This window comes from Neovison vison, chromosome 11, assembly GCF_020171115.1.
Source record: "Neovison vison isolate M4711 chromosome 11, ASM_NN_V1, whole genome shotgun sequence".
In the NCBI taxonomy this organism is placed as follows: domain Eukaryota; kingdom Metazoa; phylum Chordata; class Mammalia; order Carnivora; family Mustelidae; genus Neogale; species Neogale vison.
Window position 1 is genome coordinate 78551670 of NC_058101.1, and position 10929 is coordinate 78562598.

Here is a 10929-nt window from a genome sequence, read left to right on the forward strand (position 1 = left end):
GCCCTATGACCCAGCAATTGCACTACTGGGAATTTACCCTAAAGATACAAACGTAGTGATCCGAAGGGGCACGTGAACCTGAATGTTTATAGCAGCAATGTCCACAATAGCCAAACTATGGAAAGAACCTAGATGTCCATCAACAGATGAATGGATCAAGAAGATGTGGTATATATATACAATAGAATACTAGGCATCCATCAAAAGAAATGAAATCTTGCCATTTGCAATGATATGGAGGGAACTAGAGCGTATCATGCTTAGCGAAATAAGTCAATCAGAGAAAGACAACTATCATATGATGTCCCTGATATGAGGAAGTGGAGATGCAACATGGGGAGGCTAAAAGGGTAGGAGAAGAATAAATGAAACCAGATGGGATTGGGAGGGAGACAAACCATAAGTGACTCTTATCTCACAAAACAAACTAAGGGTTGCTGGGGGGAGGGGGACTGGGAGAGGGGCATGGCGTTATGGACATTGGGGAGGGTATGTGCTATGGTGAGTACTGTGAAGTGTGTAAACCTGGCAATTCACAGACCTGTACCTCTGGTGATAAAAATACATTATATGTTTATTAATTAATTAATTAAAAAAATTTAAAAAAAGTAATATTCAAAGATGTAAACTGCAGTTTCTGAAGTAGTGAAAAACAGAGGATAAAAACTTAAATATCTATCAAATTTTAAAAGTTAAGTATAATGTAGTATAATCAAAGAACAAAATACTATGTAGGAATTGAAAGAATGAACTTTGTGTATAGCGTATCAATCTCAATCTTTGGGAAAACACATTTTTCAGTTTTTTTAACATTAAATTTCAGAAAAAGAAATGTAATATAAAATCATTGACCCACTACCAAAACAAATATACAGAATAAAAAATGCTAAACTGTGTCGGATAAAACTATAAAAACTATCTAAGGATATCACATCCAAAATTATAAGTTTGATCATTATTTAAAGAGAAAGAAAGAAGATAAAAATTGGTTTCATTTGATGGAGATTTTAAGCTTATCTTACATGTTCATTTCTTTTTTAATATATGTTCTTTTTTTTTATTAAGAGGGGTTCATTTTATTTGCACTTTTAAATTAATTATGAAATCAAGTATACATTAAAAGTATATAAAGGCTCCTGAGTGGCTCAGGTTAAGCCTCCAACTCTTGGTTTCAGCTCAGGTCATGGTTTCAGGGTTGTGAGATCAAGCCCAGCATCCAGCTTCACGCTTAGCAGGGAGTCTGCTTAGGATTCTTCCTGCCTCCCCACCCACCACTCTGCTCCTGGCCCCTCTCCCCTCTCATGCTCTCTCTCTCTCTCAAATAAATAAATTTTTAATTTTTTTTCAGGTATATATCTATTATTCCTACAATTGTCTCATCTAGTTTAATAATTTTTAGTTGTCTCCATTTTTCCTTATATAATATAGTTTTATTTCTTCATTGTCTTAATATCACTTAGAACATCCTTTTTTCTATTCTTACATTCTGTTGTTACTAATAAATCATGCTATGTGTGCCTATCTGGTCATCATTAAGCCTTTTTTTATCAGCAATTGTCCCCCTGGGATTAGAAAGTGTGGTACTGGAATATCAGAATATCTAAAGTGAAAAGGGAATACACAGTGTCAAATGTATGTTTAATATTATGGTATAATTCTAAAAAATATAAATTTCAGGAAGTTATAAATGATAAAAATCTTTGTGAAGGGTATATGCCAACAATGGACTCTTCAACAGCAAATTAGTAAAGAACAGCAACAAACTTACAAAGCATTGCCAAAATTGTTTTTCTATACTCTAAGATTATCTTGCATTTATCTCAGAGTATTCATACCTAGTTCTCTGTAGCAAAATCCCCCAACTCCTTTTCTACCAAGTTTCTTGGTTTTGAATTTATATTTGTTTCACATTCAAGGTACAGTTCTGCTTTGGTTTTTTTTCCTGTTTCCTTTTTTCCCCTTTACTTCCCATAACAAAACTCCTTTCAGAGTCTTCTGTTCTTAAATTCTTCATTATAGTCCAACCCCATTCTTCCTGTGTAAAGCCTTAGATACCATGTCCAGAAATAAAAACTTAATTAAAAGGAAAAAATTCAAAAAAAAAAATATATATATATATATACACACACACATACACACACAAATATATATTTATGCATATACATATGTACATATAAAGAATCTTTTTGGATGTGAAAAAGAAAGTGATGGTACATTGAAGGCAAAATATGGCCAAATCACCAATTTTAATGCTGTGATTTTCAGTGCAATAATGAGTGAGATTATAAAAGGTTTTATCTGTTGGGAATTTTTTTTTTTTAAGATTTTATTTATTTATCAGAGAGAGGGGGGAGGAGAGAGCGAGCATAGGCAGAGAGAATGGCAGGCAGAGGCAGAGGGAGAAGCAGGCTCCCCGCCAAGCAAGGAGCCCGATGTGGGACTCAATCCCAGGATGCTGGGATCATGACCTGAGCCGAAGGCAGCTGCTTAACCAACTGAGCCACCCAGGCGTCCCTGTTGGGAAATTTTTTCAAAAACTTTTTGGACTCATAATACCGTGCTTTCATAAGCATATAAAAAGGACTTCACATTAATTAATATTATAGATTGGTTTAAGGCATGACATCAAGAATAAACCTCACTGGAAGACATATGGACAGTGAGTGGCATTACACTCTTTCATCTACCACACTTCAATTACTGGTCTTCAGTTTTGTCAGCCTTACAGTTGAATTGTACACATAAAAGTAACAAAGAGTGGAGTGCCTGGATGGATCAGTTGGTTAAGTGACAGACTCTTGATCTCAGCTTAGGCCTTGATCTCAGGGTCATGAGTTCAAGCCCCATTTGGGCGCCACATTAAGTATGGAGCCTACTTTAAAAAAGAAAAAAAAAAAAAAAAGAGATAGAGTGAAAGAGAGAGACCAAACTAAACAAAATAAACAACTGATCTATTTCTCTAATTCTGATTTTTTATATATTTACTATGTGTCAGCATAGTAGATAATGCTCCTAGTTGCTTAACCAGTGGTGCAGCATTCTATACATATGTAAAACTAAACTAAAATGAGTTATCCCTACATTTGGGACAATCTGGTAAAATGTATGTAGTTGAAGGTAGGACAAGAGAAATTAAGTTATGTGAATTGATTTGCAAAATTTTATACAAAATTTTATTGTCCTTATATTACACATGGGGTTGTCTCCATTTATCTGTCAGTTCAGCCACCAAAGAATGTTCTTCTCATGGCATATAGCAGAAACACAAAAGAGGTGAAAAGGATAAGTAGAAACATACAAAGTTCCCTAAGTCTGGCACTAACGTGATAAGTGATAATTCACTTCTACTCATATTTCATTGGCTTTGCCACAGTCATTTGGCCACACTTGCTATCCAAGGGGTGAGAAAGTATACTCTGGCTCTGGTGAGTGTATGTAATATTACTGTAGGGAAGAAATAAAAACTTGTTCATAAGAATGCAATCTACCACTGAGATTGTGGAATCTTACCTTCTTCTTTTTGCCTCTTTCTATCTCCTTCTTGCTGATGAGGTAATAGAGCTTAAACTGCAGCCAAGGAATGACAGAATTTTAGCATCCAAGTCACCAAACTCCTAAAAGGAATGTTTCTTTCAGAGCAAGATTTAGGTGTACTCCTATTAAATTGATAGAAATACTAAATAGTGAAAGCTATAAATCAGCAAAAAATATAAAAGTAAATGTAAAATTGAATTATGCTCACTGATAGAACTGATTTTTTGTTACTATCAACATTCCACAGAAAGGAATTTCAAGCAGTGTTTCAGTTGGATGGGCTTGTTGATCAAAAGTATTTAAAGGTTTCCTATTAAGTTTTAGACTAGGTACTTGAATTATAATGGTTAAAAAATCTAGTTGATCTTTGCTTTTATTGGAAAGTACAAAGAGAATTTAAATTATAACAAAGAGGTTATTGGAAGCAATTTTTGAAATTTAGGAAAATGATAATGTGATTGTATAAGTTTGAAGGTAATGAGGATGATAAAATATGGACATATGAGAAGTGTAGAATGGATAAAACTGTGTGTATGATTTGAAGGACAGATTTCTAGGATAATCTGAGCCTTCTTATCTTGAGGACATAAGGATATGGATGTGCAATTTTAAAAAATTAGTATTAATAAAGGAAGACATTTTCTGAAAGATAATGTAAGCTTTCATTTCTGAAGATGTGTAGTTAGAGATGGTGATGAGAAATCTCAGTATAGATGTGAAGTAATTAGTTGAACCTATTATTTTGGATTTCAGAAAACAATTTGGAGGTACATATATACTGAAGTTAATCATCAGCATAATCATGACATTTAAGGTTACAACAGTTGACAAAATCAATGTAAATAAGAATGGGGGGTGAAAAGGTAGGTAGGAGATTTTCGGACTTAGTCCTGTTACATAGGTATTTACATAGGTATTTACTTGTCAGTTATTATAAAGAAGGTCTAGAAGTGCTGCTGAGAAATCAACAGATAAAATATGTAATATCATGAAGCAAAGAAAGAAATTTCAGGAAGTAGGAAATGGTCATCTTTATACGATACTATTGGGATGATTAAGTAAATGAAGGACTATAATTGTAGCAAGGAAGGACAAAATGTAACACAGACAGTGCTGGTAAAGTGGTAGACATTGATTCTGACATTTTTACTTTGCAACCAACCTAAAAAGTGTGAAGTGCTAAGGCATTTATTTGTTTGTTTATTTATTTTATCCTGTAAATTTTAAATTACATTAATATGGAAAGTCATTCCTGGAAAATATGCCCTGATAGAGAGGAGGAGTTGTAAATTGTAACTTTTATTTTCTCATCATGAAAGCCCTTGATATAAATAAAGCCTTCATTGATCAGATATAAAATTACAACATTAAATGTCAGTTTCACTAAAAAAAAATACTTTTGGACAGTCAGAATGGAATGAAATAAAATTGCTTTTTGCAGACATGCAAATCTCCAGAGTAATACATTTACTTCAATATTGTATTCCATATTTCATGATTCAAACATATCCATGAAATTATTTCTGGGTTTAAATGTTTTTGGGTGGCAGAAAGAAATGAAAAATTTAGTTAAAACTGGGAATGTATGAAATTGTATTGCTCAAATAGGTTTCATTCAAATCTGTCAGTTTTCTTTCTGTTTCAGGAGAAAGTAATAGGAATATTGATCAAAAGTCCCCAATGTAGGGGCATCTGGGTAGCTCAGCCGGTTAAGTGTCTGCCTTCGGCTCAGGTCATGATCCCAGGGTTCTGGGATCAAGCCCCACATTGGGTTCCCTGCTGAGCAGGGAGTCTGCTTCTTCCTCTGACCCTCACCCTGCTTGTGCTCTCTCACTCTCTCAAATAAATGAATAAAATCTTAAAGAAAAAAAAAAGTCCCCAATGTATCACTCTCCTTCATTTGCCCTAACCTGAAAGACCCAAAGTTTCTGATCAAGTAGAGCAAGTGATTCGTTTACATCAAAAACCAAAACAGTTAATCTACAACCACACAATTTTTAGCAATCTCTGAGAAAAAAAAGTATTATTAAGGTTTACTGAGGACATTTACCTGAGATTTTTGCTATAGTACTCTTCCCCTATTTTTCCCCTAGAGTAGTAGTATCATGAGCTCTAATTTCTAAGACCTCAGGCCTCAGAGAATGGCTATGGTAGTTCTGCCAAACTCGAGTTCTGTACTTCTCAAGAATGTCTTTAATCAATGAGCCTAATGGAAAGTTTAAATCAGATTTTCAATAAGGAATAAAGTGTTTGAGTTCACAGCTATTTGTATAAATTTGATACATTCTCAAAACCAGTACCCAATAACATGTGTATCCTACCTAGGAAGCTAAAGGATACATTATGATCAATAATTTTAATAATTCAGTCTTAAAATTCATAATCACATTATTTTTGGCTTCATGTAAAGTTTCTTCTATCAATTCAATAATCCCTTTGGCTAGGTCAATATGGCTTTTATTTGTTTATGTATTTCCAGAGTCATATAGTTCCTTTTTTCTATCAGTTTATTTATATAAAAGTATCATGCACATAAAGTAAAAATTTCAAACTGGACAGAAAGCTGTAAAATGAAAAACAAAAGTCTTTTTTTAATAAAGATATTTATTTATTTATTTATTTACTGGAGAAAGAGAGAGTGTGAGAGAGAATATGTGTGTATGAGCAGGGTAGGGGCAGAGGGAAAGGGAGAAGCAGAATCCTCAGATTCAGGGCTTGATCCCAGGACCCTAAGATCATGACCTGAGCTAAGGTGAGACACTTAACAGGCTGATCCACCCAGTAGCACCAGAAGTCTGTTCAACAAAAAGACCCTCTCTCAAAATATACTGCTATTTTCTAGTTATCATGAACACATTCTTTTTGACTACTGAAAAATAACCTATTATTTTGGGGCACCATACTTTATTTAACTAATCTTTCAGTGATGTTCTTTGAATTGTTTTCTGTGTTTTACTATTACAGATCATCTTGTAGTCATTTTCAAGGAGATTACATAGAGCTTAATGTAATGCTGAAAGTTTACCTATATAGGAAATAATCAGTGAATTTGCTTGAGTAAAACTTGCATGTGTGTCTGTGTGCTTTTAATTTTAATAAGGTAAATTATTCTCTGGGATAGTGTATCCAAAAGAACTCTCTGTGCTGATAAAATGTTCTGTAAATCTGCATTGTCTAGTAAAATAATCTCTACCCATATGTGCTTTGAAATATGGCCCGTATGACTAACGAACTGATTTGTAAATTTTATTTAATTTTAATTAATTTTAAATATTCGCACATGACAAATGGCTACCATATGGATGAACACATCTCTACAAAGTTGAAAATGATAGTATTTTATTCCACAAACTTGAAAATGCTAAACAATATCAAACTATTTAACCTTTGCCCCTATTGTGGAGGGAAAAAAAATCATTTTCCCTTTGCTTTTTGATTTGTTTTACTTTAATTATCTTTGAGGATGAGCCTATTTGCACAGATTCCATGGATAGTTTTTTTTTTCTTTTTTGTTGGGCTATTCATCATTTTTATTGTTAATTTATTAGATGTTTCCATTTTAATTAATTAGCTTCCTGTGATCTACTTGAAAAGTATTTTAAAGTCATCATTTTCCCACATTTGTAATATTTTTCTTAGGCAGAAATTCAAAATTTTCATGGAAGAAATTGATTAATCTTATTGTGGCTTTTGATATTTATGTTTTATTTAGAAAGAAAAGATTTCCATTACTAAGATTATGAATGAGTTTAGATTTATATTTTCCTAATAATTCTATATTTTTATTTTTATATTCAAAATTTAACCATCCATAATTTGTTTTTCAGGATCCAAATATTATTAATTAATTAATTAATTAATTAATAATTTAAAAATCCACTAACCAGTTTTTCTCCCAATAACTTTGAAAAGCAATTATTATATGTTCAATCTGAATGCACTGTAGTCTATTTATAACACATTTTGAAAAATTCAACTTATTCATTTGATTTCTTTTTACTCTCCCAAACCATGGCTTTGTGGTATGTTGCAGAATCCAGTAGAGCTAATAATCCAATTTTTCCAATTATTAAAAAATCAGGTCTCTGACAGTAACTACCCAGTGTTAGTGCAGACTATAAGCAAACTATAAGCAAAGTCCTTCATAAGAATGCCCCAGTTTCAAATGCCAGTTGACAAATTTGCAACTGGCATCTGAACTTCTACTTGGCCATTTACAAATTTGAGGTCCCCTATTGCCTCTTCAGGTTTGATAAATCACCAGTATGACAATGAAGATGCCATTTTTGTGATTACAATTTTGTTATGAAGGATGTGACACAGAAACAGCGAAGCAGAGAAGATTCATAGGGCCAAGTCTGGGAAGGTTCTGGACATGGAGCTTTCATGCTTTCTCTCTACAGTCAGGGTACATCACCTTCCCAGAATACCACTGTGTTCATCAACCAGAGAACTTCACAGAGTGTGGTGCCCATAGTTTTTATTGGGGTCTCATTAGATAGGCCTGATTGATTTAATCATTGTCCATATAATTGAACTCAACATCAGACCACCTTTCCTTTTGGAGGATGGACTGGCTCAAAGTTCCCACCTTCTAATCATGTAGTTGGTCTTTCGAGTGACTGCCACCATACTAAAACTATCTAGAGGCCCAACATGAGTCACCTCATTTGCATAAACAAGACAGTCCTTGCTGCTCTAGAAATTCTCAGTGTTATTAAAGCTGTGTCAGGAAAAGGAAACATGTCTTAATTAGGTTCATAATTAATTTATATATAAATCTGAGAGAATTAGCATTTCTGGTTTAGATGCCTTTCTCTGCAAAGCTGATGTTTATATTTATATTTTAAAACTTATTTATTTTAATAAAACTTTAAGGTTTTGGAATATTAATATTTAATATTTAAAATGTTTTTAAAAATATAATATTTTAAAAATATAAATTTAATAAATTATACACAGACCTATAGATATCCTCTTACTAAAGAGTTTGTTGGAGGGGCACCTGGGTGGCTCAGTGGGTTAAGCCGCTGCCTTCGGCTCAGGTCATGATCTCAGGGTCCTGGGATCGAGTCCCATATCGGGCTCTCTGCTCAGCAGGGAGCCTGCTTCCCTCTTTCTCTCTCTGCCTGCCTCTCCATCTACTTGTGATTTCTCTCTGTCAAATAAATAAATAAATAAATAATCTAAAAAAAAAAAAAAAAGAGTTTGTTGGATAATAATTTTTGCTTTTGAAAGTATACGTACAGTGATTTTGCCTCCTACTACTTTGATTTGTTTTTGTTTTTTTTGCCCCATTTTATTTTGTTTCCCTTTTTAAAAAAAAATATTTATTTATTTGAGAGAGAGAAGAGAGAGATTGAACATACAAGTAGGTAGAGGGGCAGATGGAGAAGCAGACTCCCCACTGGGTAGGGAGCCAAGTATGGGGCTGGGTCCCAGGGCCCTGGGATCATAAAGGGAACAGAAGGGAGACACTTAAGCAGCTCAGCCAACCAGACACCCTTCATTTTGTTTTCTTATGTAATTGTAGCCACTGATCTATTCTCCATCTGTATAGTTTCTTTTCTTTTCATCATATCACTTACTCAAAATTATGTAATATTATTTGTCTTTGTTCACTTATTAAAAAGCACTTGACATTCAATCAAGGTTTGTCTTAATGTTTTTTTCTTTTATTTTCTAAATAATATTTTATTATACTGATACGTCATCATTTTTTATCTATTCCCTGACTGAGGCAAATTCAGTTTATTTTCAGTTCTGGTGATTATGTATAAAAGTACAGAATCATGTGCAAGTTTTTGTGTAAACATGCTTTTATTTATCTTGGCTACGTACCAAGTAGTGGCATTGCTGAGCCATATTAGTTTTCTATTGCTGCTATAACAAATTACCATGTATTTAGCAGCTTAAACAACGAAAATTTATTATTTTACATTTCTGGAGGTCAGATGTCCAAAACAGGTCTCACTGGGCTGAAATTAGTATGTCAGCAAGGCTGCATTCTTTCTTGAAAATCTAGGGGAAAATTCATTTTTTTGTTGCCTGCATTCCATTGGTCTCTTTCTCATTCTTCAAAAACAAGCATTGTAGCAGCTTCACATTTCTCTGATTCTAACGTAAACTTCTTTCTCTCTTCTCACGTTATAAAACCCTGGGGATGATATTGGGCCACCTGTGTAACCCAGTACAATCTTCCTATTTTAAGGTCAACTGATTAGTGATCTGCCACTTTAATTCCAACTTTCCATGAAACTTAACATATTCACACATTCCATGGTAAGAAATTGACATTTTTAGTGGAGGGGGAAGAGGTGTCATCATTCTGCTGGTGATATATACTGAGTATATATTTAACTTCATAAGGAACAGCCAAACTGTTTTGTCAAGTGGCTGTACCATTCTGTATTCCTTCAAGCAATGTGTAAGAAAGAGTTCCAGTTGCTCTGCATTGGTATTGACAGACTTCTCGGTATCACTTCCAACAGCAGTTTTAAGTCTTCTCTTTTTACTGCACCTCCCAATGGGTCTTCCCACATGCTTCTAGTTATTTCAGCAGGTGGTATTGCATTTCCTTCTCACAGCTGCAATAGCTTATTATGAATTCTCTTTGAAAAATAGTATTTTCTTCCTTTCAGTGTGTTATGGCTTTGACTACAATAGGAGGTGGAGAGTAACATCTAAGAACATTTTTATGTCTTTCTTGCAGTGAATGCTGTAGAATTCTACCCAGTCCTTTGTCACAGGAAACCTTTTCAGGGCTTTCACCAATCGTTTCTGTGAGTGCCCATGGAAGTCTATGAAGAAAAGCGTGCAAGTGGGTATGGATATTTTTGACTTGACCACACTTGGTATTTACCATTTCTTCATTTTGAGGAACTGAACTGTACTTACTGGTATCTAGTGGCATTTATTTTTGTATATAAATTTCCACATACCCTTTTAAGTTCCTGTTTTTTCCTTAGATTTTGGGTTAGTTTTTAGTCTAGCAATGTCAGCCTCCTGATGAGTTCATTAAACACTGTGAATGTTTATATTGTCTGGCTTAATTTTTGTGGTTATTGAATAGGTAAAAACTCTGCTTTCCCCAATTTTCTATATCCTAAATATTTTTAACTCTGCAAAGATTTATTGGAATTTTTAGTACAAATTTATTATACAGTAGATTTCCTAATACTAAAAAAAAAATTATATTCCTTGAGTCACTTGATTGTGATGATTCTTTAATAGTCTTGAATGCTACTTCCTAATATATTATTATTTTTAATTCATAGGAGAGTTTTAAAATATATATGTATTTTAATGTACCATTTCCTCTAGGTTTTAGTGTCATTGTTTTTATGGACTGATGAAAAGTATTTGGATTTTGTTCTTAATCTCTGTATTCTTGAA